Source organism: Lactuca virosa, chromosome 6 (genome assembly GCF_052849685.1).
Source record: "Lactuca virosa cultivar CGN04683 chromosome 6, Lactuca_virosa_CGN04683_v6, whole genome shotgun sequence".
In the NCBI taxonomy this organism is placed as follows: Eukaryota; Viridiplantae; Streptophyta; class Magnoliopsida; order Asterales; family Asteraceae; genus Lactuca; species Lactuca virosa.
The window spans coordinates 210,197,016-210,207,127 of NC_136431.1; the positions used below are offsets into that span (position 1 = coordinate 210,197,016).

Consider the following 10,112-nt stretch of genomic DNA (forward strand, 5'->3'; position numbering starts at 1 on the left):
GGAGCAATTTAGTTCTACGATATAAATGACCAAAAATACACGAGAAGAATATTTGGTTTCTTTCACATTCTTTCCAAGTTGATTTATCATCTGATGAACAGAAAATGATATATATGCAAGAAAATACAGAATTCCCAAAAATATTATTACCACACAGAATTACAAGAAATGAGGAGATGGGAAGGTAACGGATTTCACCTATCTGGACACTCACGTAACCTTTTTATACTAACAGTAGTACCCTCTATCTATTGAGAGAAAATCCTCTATCAAAAAGAGTAGAGGCTTGCATCAGATAATCTTTGAGAGGGTATAGCTATAAGTGGTTTCCTTTTCTTAGCCACAAGTCCAAACTTGTCAGAAAGCTCAAACACTTCATCTTCTGGCAAGCTCCAGTCAAACGAGTGCAACAGGGATGCTAATATATACATCAACATCTTCTCCCCAAGTGGGATTCCTGGGCATATTCTTCTCCCTGATCCAAATGGAAAAAACTTGAAATTATTTCCATGGTAATCCCATTTGTCGATCAAGAACCTCTCAGGCTTGAACTCCAATGGATCGGTCCAGTTCTTAGGATCCCGGTGGATTGCCCAAACATTAATATAGACGATAGTACCCTTTGGAATGGTGTATCCGCCAACAATGCAGGATTCATCTGGGCATCTGTGGAGTAGGAGCGGAACGGGAGTGTGTACCCTGAATGTCTCCTTGATGACTGCATCCAAATATTTTAATTTGGGCAGATGAGATTCTTGGATAACGTTCATGCCAGTGACCTCCGTTAATTCATCCTGGACCTTTCTCATTAAACCTGGATTATTCAAAATCTCTGACATCACCCATTCTACCATTGTCGATGTTGTGTCTGTAGCCGCAAGCACGATGTCCTATTATAACAATGCCTTATTAGTTGTGGAGCGGAATAATTAGTGCAGTTTGTAGTTACAGAAAGAATCAAAACATATATAGAGAGACTTAATTACCATTAGTAGGGCCTTTATTTTAATGATGTCCAATGAAATTGAAGCATCTTTCTGTTCCTTAAGCTCCAATAATACCTGCACGAAATCTTTCCTTCGATCTTCCTCAGCCTCTCCCTCATTTTTGCTGGAGTTGGCTTCGATTCTTCCTTGGATAATGTTCTCGAATATACGATCAACATATTCCAGTTGTCTCTGCATTTCTCGCTGCCTTCCTTGTAGATCGAACGGTGATAGCAGAGGTAGAAAATCAGAGATGTTTGGAGCTGTCATTAACTCCACAATCTTGAACTCAACTTCTCGGAAGCCATCTCCAATAGAGCTAGAATCGTTCCCATCACCAGATAATTTGCTACAACCCCATAACATGCTTGTCACAACGTTAACCTCAGTCTTGAAAGCAATTTCATTAATATCGATCCTTGTCCCGAGCTTACTGTAAACTTCTTTCACCAGCCTTCTGACTTCGTATGTTCGGAAAGTCTGACAAGCTTTTAGATTTTTATCGCTGATAAGTTGAATTGCTAAAATCTTGCGCATGTTACGCCAGTGTGTGTCGCTGTTGGACCATGCAATATCGTTCCCACCATAACTCATGGTTAGCGCTGCTAATGGAGGACTGCGGTTCGCCATGGTCTGGTCCAGGTCACGAGTCACGACCTTTACTAGGTCCATGGAGTTCACCACAATATGAAGCTTGCTTCCGAGCCTGAGACTGAAGATGGGGCCATAACGGTGAGCCATCATAGTGAACCTTTCATGCAAGTTGGAGCCGAGAAACGGGAGATACCCTACAACTGGTAAGCCTTAGGGACCTGGTGGTAAGGGTGGTATGTGCTTTCTGGAATACGATATCCATTTGTACCATAGAAGTAGTAGTGTCGGAACTGAAATGGTGAGAACTGTGCGGGCGAGCTTGTCTAGCTCATTGTCGACTTCCCACCACCATAACAACAAGGTGTTCATCGTGAAAAACATCTTATATCCAATTTCTGGTATCATTTATGCTACAAATGATAGGCAACTTATGAGGAGGCCTGCTAGTTATATAGCAGGCATGGTTGATTTTGGACCACGGACATTCGGCAAGCACATGCCAACGCATGAGTTATGTGGTTGTGCTTCGGCTAACCCTAATATTTTATGAAATCTGTTATTATTATTTTTTTTATGTTAATAGGGAAACCTGTTAAAAATAAATAACTAACATGTCTTTTGTCAAGGGTAACATAGAAACATTTATTTAGTTTGTATTGTTAACTTGGTATCTTTGTTGGTTTAATTAGGGGTGAATGCGGTGCGGTTATTGGGCAAAACCTCACCACTAATCACAAATACGGTTAATCCATTTTCGAAAACCGTTTGGCGTCGTTATTTTGCGGTGCGGTTAGACAGTTATTTTTGCGGTGCGATTTTGTTTTTTTTAGTTTCGGTTATTAACCGCATAGATTTGGTGTGATTATTTTGTGTGATTTTTAACCGCAGTTTAGAGTTCAAACGGTTTTAAGAGTTCAAACATATTATTTGTAATTATATAAAATAAACCATATAGTATAAGACAATTAACTTAAATCACAAGTAACTAATATCATAAAAATTTCAAGTCACTAGTAATTAACAATAAATATCTTAAAATTGTTAAAATTCATCATTTTTCAAAGTTAAACATAACAAAAAACCAACATTTTTGTCTTCTAGAATTTTATCATTCTTTTATTCATGAAACTTATCTTATTTTTTAATATTTAAAATATTAATAATGAATAAATTTTTTTTTATATAATATATGTGGTGCAGTGCAGTTTTTTTTTGCGGTTTTTGAAAACTAATAACCGCACCGTACCGCAAATTTGCGGTTTTTGAAAAACAGAAAAGCCCACCATCGGTTTTTACTACTGTTGCAGTTTATGCGGTTTTTACGGTTAATCTTAGTTTCGGTGCGGTTTTTGCTCACCCATAGGTTTAAGTATTGGTCATTTATGTGTAGTAGTCATATATATGTTGTAAGAGTGGGAGAAGTTGTATATGGGGCATAAAGTCTGGACCAGGATGATGTATTTCAAGGAAAAGCATAAACGGTCAAGTGGTGCATTCCAGTGGACTGCGTCTCAATTAATGGAAAGATAAAATTGAAAGTGTGGGTTATTTAACCCGCAATTAATTTAGGGTTTACCCATGATATGATATTTAGTATGACTAGGGTTCACTACCAGAAATAAAGGCAATAGCAGCGGCAGGCTTCGCTGCTAAAGGCTTGGTATGTCGCCGTTTAAGCGATTTGCGGCGGCCTGTCGTCGTTGTTACCTCGCTGCAAATGCTTCGTATGTCACCGCTAGTGCTCACCGTCGCCTCTAATGCATACAATCGCCGCAAAAAAACTTGTCGCCACTAATACCTATACGTTGCTGCTAATTAAATTTTCCGTTTTTTTTGGTCTATCATTAAAATTTAAAAAAAACAATATAACATGTATAAAACCTGCTATGAATCTTTATTATGCAAAAAAATAGTTCAAAACATTAACCACACTTAATACTATTTCCGATCCAAAATATCCAAACGTTGTGCAACATATCCAAAATACTAACAAAAAAAAACATTTCATAAATCCTAAAAAAGTAGCTACTCGTACTCATCACTACTCCCCTCGTTTCCTTTGTTTTCATTTCGTGACGGCAACGATCGGAACTAGTCTTCTAGTGTCGCACTACATGCTAGGTCTTTTTAGCATTGTTTATAGCATTTCCAACTACAAAGAAAACAAAATATATTACCAACATATCATAATAGCATTGTACTTTCCAAAAATTACTAAACTACAAAATATCAACATATCAAACTATAACCAACATATCATTACAACATTCTACTTTCCAAATACACTTAAACATACATCATAAACAATATTGCATATACATTATAACATTGTAATTTTTTCAATTATAGCATTGTACTTTCCAAAAATTACCAAACTACAAAATACCAACATATCAAACTATAACCAACATATCATTATAGCATTCTACATTTTAAATACACTTAAACATACATCATACACAATATTGCATATATATTATAGCATTGTACTTTTTATTTTATTTTTCAATTATAGAATTGTACTTTCCAAAATTTACCAAACTACAAAGTACCAATACATCAAATTATAGCATCCTACTTTTTTTTCGTTTTTCCATTATATCATTATACTTTTCAAATACACTTAAACTAACAATTACATGTGATTGTTGTGGTGGTTATGTCGGTGGTTGTTCCTGATCGTACATAGACACAACCGTAGAAGGTTTACGCCTAATGCCTCTGATATGGCCTTGTCGAACACCCAATATTCTTTCAAAACAATTTTGTATATCCTTTGCTGTTAGACTGCTCACTTCAGAAGAAGCTTGAGTTTGTTGACTGATCTCATGGAGTAATGTTGGGTATTAGATGTTGCGTCATTGGGCCTTTTACTTAGTCTTTTGTATTATTGAGTTGGGCCTGTCCACTCGTTATTAATTCTAGGGTTAGAGTATTTAAGGTGCATGCATGCATCGTATTTTAGAGAACTTTAATTATCACTCTGTAAGCCTAATCACGCCTCTATAGTAGCAATTCCTTATCGAGTTCTTATGAGGCGTGACATTTAATCATTCCACATTCTTGAATTATCATTGTGTTCTTGATTTACTTGTTCTTGAATCTAATCGATCATTAATGATATTAATCCTAACAATTGGTATCAGAGTAGGAGACTGTGTAATCTATACGCATCTCTTCTGTTTATAGAGTTTTAGGGTTTCCGTTAATAAAGGATCTAGTTCAGTCGTCTTCATTGTCACATTGACGGCTTGAAGTGATCTTGATATTACCCTACAAACAATCTCAGTTTACACGTCTGATTCTTTATAGGTTTCAAAGAAAATCTCATCATGCAACAAGACGATTCCAACCTCAACTCCATTAATATCTCAAGCAGTATTGGATCAGCAACAAGGATCCCGATTCTCTTCCCTTGTGAATATGAAGTTTGGGCGCTCCACTTTGAAGATTATGTTCTAGGTTCAGACGGCAATGGTTATTTGATATGGGAAGCTATTACTCTAGGTCCGTTTGTCCATACAGAGACCAAAAGAACCATCAAAACTCAGAAGGAATACAACCAACTGCTTCTTGATATGAAGGATGTTCCCCAAGACGAGAAAGATAAATTGATCAGCAACGTCAAAGCAATGAGATTCATTAGATTCGCTTTGCAAGCGGACACTTTTCTTCTTGTCAGTTCATGTGATACTGCGAAAGCCATCTGGGATAGGCTCAAAGAACTTTACTCCACTGATGCAGATCTTGAGCACTCTACTCAAACACTCCTGCTTTTGGAGTTTGGTGCTTTTGCGCAGAAGCCAGAAGAAAATATGAGCCAGACATTCAATCGCTACAATCATCTTCTTACCAAGATGATGAAGCATGGTATTGGACACGAGTTGATCGAACAAAAGGTTACTTTCATGAATGGTCTTAGATCTGAGTGGATGGCAGTGGTTTCTACCGTCAAAGCACACGAACAGTTCAAAAGTTACACTTTAGCCATGCTTGTTGGGATTCTTAAGGCTCATGAAAGTGAAGTCTCCAAAGAAGCGAAAGTTGTTTCTAGTATGGGGTCTCTAGCTCTTGTCGCGAAGGGCAAGACTGTTGCAGAAGAAGAGCCTGAGTCTGATCACTCCGAATGTAATCTCACAAGCGAGGAGTGTGCTTTAATGGTCTCAAATCCCAAGCGGTTCGCAAGAAAGAAATTTGCATCAAACTTTAATTATCACTCTGTCACCCTAATCACGACTCTACAGTAGCAATTCCTTTTCGAGTTCTTCTGAGGTGTGACATTTTATCATTCGACATTCTTGAATCTTCATTGTGTTCTTGATTTACTTGTTCTTGAATCTAATCGATCATTAAGGATATTAATCCTAACAAGTAAAGCATTCTGTATTTTCAAAAACTAATAAACAACATAAAAATTAGATTACTAAATACCCATTGACGATAAAAACACTTATATGAAAATACAAAATAACCACTTATGTATTGTTGCTCGACTGTGGGACTACTAAATACCACTTGACGATCGATATTCACCTTATGAAATGCTTCGATTCAAGTGATGTCCTATTTAACATTAAAAATTAGATTAATTAGAATTTAAATACACAGTTAAATATATAATAACTTACTTCATTGAAACAAACATTGTTATACGAGCATGATCCCCCTCTGTTTACAATTTATTGTTATGCACATACTTCTTTGTTAGACGCCGAACGCTTTCAAAATTCGGGCGTTTGAAAATGTTCGACGACTTGCGCCAAATTTTCACGTGACATACCCTTCGGCGTGGGAGGGGGGTTGGCTAATGCCCTTGGGATATTTGGAAGCCCCTCGACATTTTGAAAATAAGTATGCGCTTTACTTTTCCGGCCTCTGTAATTTTTTTTGTAGAGTCGCATCAATGCTCCACAATAATTGAGCATGCTCGGGATCCAAGTTAACCTTATCCAAATCAAACTTTTTCTACAAATACAAAAAAAGTTAGTTAATTTGTAGTGGTGTTGATTATGATGGCATGTGCGGAATTAGAAAGATCTAGTGAATCATCATGTAAAATCAAGAACACAAGGAGTAAATAAATCTTTGTAAGCTCATATTAGATCTAGAAAGAATATACAAATGGGTTTGTACAAAGTTTCTCTCTCTGGTCTAACACTCCAAATGGTTCCTTACATAATGGGAGTCACTCACTTCCTATTTATAGGAAAGAGTCAACCCATTTACACATACAAAAAGGTAAAACCTAAGACTCCACATCCAAGCATGACTTTGTACCCTAACATTCTCCCCCTTAAAGTTAGGATTGGATGTCCCGACTTCAGTCTCCAACGAGCTAGAGCGATCAAGACCAAACTCCCCCTCGAAGTAATACCGATCTTCAAATCCGCAAATGAATATCCGACAAACCCGAGAAGCTTCGAATACCCATCATTCTCCCTTTTTTATAATCAAAAAATGATTATAAAACCCATTAAGGGTGAGAAGCGCCCGAGGAATAAACTTCACAATACTCCCCCTTGATGTGTACCAAAAATGAAACACCAAAAATCTTTCACAGAAAAACAATCACGAAAAAGCCACAAAAAATTTCCAATTTATGAAAATTTTTGACTTTTTGGGTGAAAGTTGCAAGATTTTTCAAAAACCGGGTAGAAATTGTCACTTTCTGAAACTTGCAGGGACCCATTGCGCCAAAACCAGCCTAATATGCGAAACTCTATCCCATTTGCGAAACTGGACATAAAGTGTAAATTCGCACAAACTGCAGGGACCAGGAATGATCATTCTTCAATTTCTCAGCAAAAACAGTCCTTTGTTGAAATTGGATACTTGTTGCCAAATTGTCGAAATTATAGGGACTGCTTACGAAACTTTTTCATTTGTCTTCAAAACTAACAAAGACTAGTGTCCAAACTGTCGAAAATTTGTAAATTGTGTCAAACTTTCGAAACATTAAGGGCTATTTTCGAAACTTCTTCACAAATCATCAAACTATCGAAATAATACACCAACTGTCGAAATTGGATGAAAAATGCCATTTCGTTAAAAGTGAAGGGACCATTTTTGTAAGTTTCATGTTTTCTTCTTCCCCTTCGTTAGTTTTAATCATCAGCACCCTTCGTTAGATTCAAAGCAACCCTTCGTTAGAAATTATCAGCACCCTTCGTTAGATTCAAACATAGCACCAGATCAACGAAAATTTTTCACACTGATTAACGAAATCGAAGGTAGTCGAAGCCTCTTAATAACATCTTAACCATTCAATTCCTCACTGAATCAAAAATTCGTTAACACCAGTTCTTCCAAAATCATCAACAACAAACAGACTTCACTTGTTCATTCACGAATCGTGAATCCAGTGACGAACGATTCCAAAACTAAAATCAATCCATCAAAGTCGATCATTCTAAATTCGTTCCTGACAATCGATTCCTCAATCAATCTCAAAATAAACAACCAACATACCAGGTGATACATGACCCCGATTCTCAAGGTCTTCCCAACCAATCAACAACCTTCGATTTATACCTCCAAGCCTTCGTTACATCGATTAATTTCAACCCTTCGAAAACAGATGAAGACATTTGAGAACCCTTTGAATATTTATAAACACGCATCAACAATATCCCAGTGCCTTCGTTCTTAAGAATGCATTTGACATCAAAATTCAATTCCAAACTAATTTTCAAAATTGAACCTCAAATCACCCTTGATTTCGACATTCATAGCCTCAAAACATCTTGTATTAACCAATTTCTTCTACCAATTCATCAATTCATCCCTCAAACATCGACTTTGACTTTTTCACAGTTTGACTTTTCGAAGTCAAATGTCAAAAAATAAGAAATTGATGATTCAATCAACAAATTTCGGATCAAAACATGATTAGCCAACTGTCATTCACCACAATCATGTGTTCTTGATCAATTTCATTCAAATCAAAGGACCAATTTCGGAATTCTTCACTTTGACTTGATCATTATCGATTTTGGGAATTAACGAAATTAGAGAAAATCGATTCACAAGTTCTGATAACCAAGGATTACTAATCGATTATAAGAAACAAAGAAACAAAATTGGAACTCAAGAACATCGATCACAATGAAAGTCAAGAATGTACAACTCTTATATGCACACAAAAAATGACGCAAACTTGATGAACAACGATTTAGAAAGAATCGATCTGATTATGGTGAACGGCTATCATCAATTTAATATCTAATTAAAAAGAAGTGTATGGGCTCAAAATTGTTTGTGAATAGTAATGGATCCATTCGTTTGGATCATCAAAAACGAAAATATTGGGCTCCATCAAGGAAACGAACAGTGACGAACTCATTTTAATTTCGAATGTATAGTAACATTTCGAAATTGAACAAAAAAAATGAATTAATTTTTTTTTATTAGATTATGATTTTGATTTTGGTTTGAGTTTGATCTAAACAAAAATAATTGGATCAATCAACGGGGTTGAAACGGATTCGATCCAATGAGGCAAATCGATCAAAAATGAAAAACGAAAAATACGAATTGAAATCGTGGATTTTGGAATCCATTTGAGAATTTGAGATACCTTGTTGACGAATCGAGATCCATTTGCAACAAACGAATCAAATTTAGAAGATCTTGGTTCTTTAGTTGGAACGAGAAAATCTCCGATTTGAACATTGTACCACCTATTATGCGCAATGTACAACTCGTTCTTCGTGTTCTTCATCAAACCAAGAACATCTTCAAAAGAACCACCAACACTTTTGGGTTTTAACTTCAAATTCAATGCAACATTTGGAGATTGTTGCTTTGGAACTCAAATTTGCTTCATGGATTTCGGATTCACAACAACATTCGACGATTTTTGTGAATAAACCCACTTGTTCTTTCGTTTAATCTTCTTCTTCTTTTTCTTTCTCATCTTTTTGCATCTTGAAGACCTGATTTCATGAACAAACCCACTTTCCACAACTTCAACTTTGTGAGTTTGAATAAAATCTTTTGGAGTTTGATACTTGTGAATTTCTTGGATCACCGGCTTCCGATAAGGAATCATTCCTTCAAACGAATCACAAGAACACAAAATATCATCGGTTTGAACTCCAATCGACCAAAAAACCTTTTCATCTTGAAAATCAACTTGAGCGCCTTTTTCTTGAACATCAAGATCATCATCAAGAACACCTTCCCGAGCTTCACGACAATCTACATAATATTCAAGTTTATTGCTTCCATATTTGCATTCAGCACGAGAAATTCATTTTATGACTTCTCCATCTCTTCTATTTCTTCGTCTCTTTAGATATGTTGTAACCAAACGATCAAACAAATCTTTGGTTTGAAAAATTGGACAACTAATTAATTCTCCAACTTCATTCTTTTCTCCATTTACAACGATATCACATTCACTTTTCAATCCAACAGTCAAGCTATAAAGAAGATATTCAAAAGTGCATTCGCCTTGAACATCCTTGCTATGTATCATCCATTTCTCCATAATTGCTTCTTTTCTTTTGAATCAAATGATATGAACTAGGG

At 36.1% G+C, this 10,112-nt stretch overlaps 1 pseudogene; it reads right to left on the reverse strand.

The window, feature by feature from the left end:
• Positions 1-269: 269 nt before the first annotated feature.
• LOC145122265 (geraniol 8-hydroxylase pseudogene) lies at positions 270-1,985 on the reverse strand (annotated as a pseudogene).
• Positions 1,986-10,112: the final 8,127 nt, after the last annotated feature.